Genomic DNA, 1,072 nt, shown 5'->3' with positions numbered 1-1,072 from the left:
AAAACCAGGGGTGATCTTTGTCACGCCTTTTGTGTATTTATTTAATTTATTTAAGTAAAGGCTGTTTTACCGTGTACGAGCGGTGTTTCTTAACATGTAGTATATTTTACTTTACCTAGCAATGGTGCTAACTTTTTTCTCATGCATCTCGTCACTTATAGCATGTGTTTCATCCACTATAGAAGCATTCATACAAGAAGATAGAAAAAGGAGTGGTTCTTTCGAATTCCAATGCTCAGGTCGCCTATTCCAATGTTCCATGAAATTGCTTTCCTGGTCATGATCATTCTCTATTTCCTTGACAAGGGACTGTTTCTACACCATTTAAAAATAAGGTTAAAGCATATTTGAGCAGCAAATAAGTTAGCTGCAATATAAAAATCACTACTATAAAAATGATTTTGTGAGGGGGTGTCCCTTTTATTAACCGAGGCGGTCACATAATCCAACCACCTCGTAAAATGCCTAATGGATTTTCGGAGGCGGTTGTTTTCATTTACCGAGGCGGTCACAATTAATCGCCTCGAAAATCCAATTTGCAGAGGCGGTATAAAAATAACCGCCACCTAAAATCTATTTTTAAATGGTGTAGAAACAGTCCATAGGCATTTTAAAAATAACCGCCACCTAAAATCGATTTACCTAAATATATAAGCCCGCTTGGTCTTTTAATTTAAAAAAAATAGGTTCCTAAGCTGTGGTGGTTTTTTTTTGTTTTTCCTCATATAAATAAACATAAAATACAAATAATAAACACAACACTATTCTTTGAACCATTGACCTTTCTCTGAGAAACAAAGATTTCCACTCTCAAATTGTTATATGTGTGGTTTTGTGATTTGGTTAAAAATAAAGAGCCCTTTTACAATGGTTGGAAACGCTTTCCTGATGCCTACCCAAATAGTTATTTTTCTTGATTTTATTCAGTCCAAGGGTATTATGGTCATTTCGCAAAGCCAACTTACCACCCCCTGCCGGCCCACCTCCCGGCCCGCCCACGCACCCGAGCTCCTATGTGAAGGGAAAACGTTGCCGACCTACCCGACATCCGCCTTCCCGCAACACCGGCGCC

The sequence above is a fragment of the Miscanthus floridulus genome, chromosome 15 (assembly GCF_019320115.1).
Source record: "Miscanthus floridulus cultivar M001 chromosome 15, ASM1932011v1, whole genome shotgun sequence".
Classification (NCBI taxonomy): Eukaryota; Viridiplantae; Streptophyta; class Magnoliopsida; order Poales; family Poaceae; genus Miscanthus; species Miscanthus floridulus.
The sequence above is the reverse complement of the archived record's forward strand: the minus strand, read 5'-3'. Positions refer to the sequence as shown.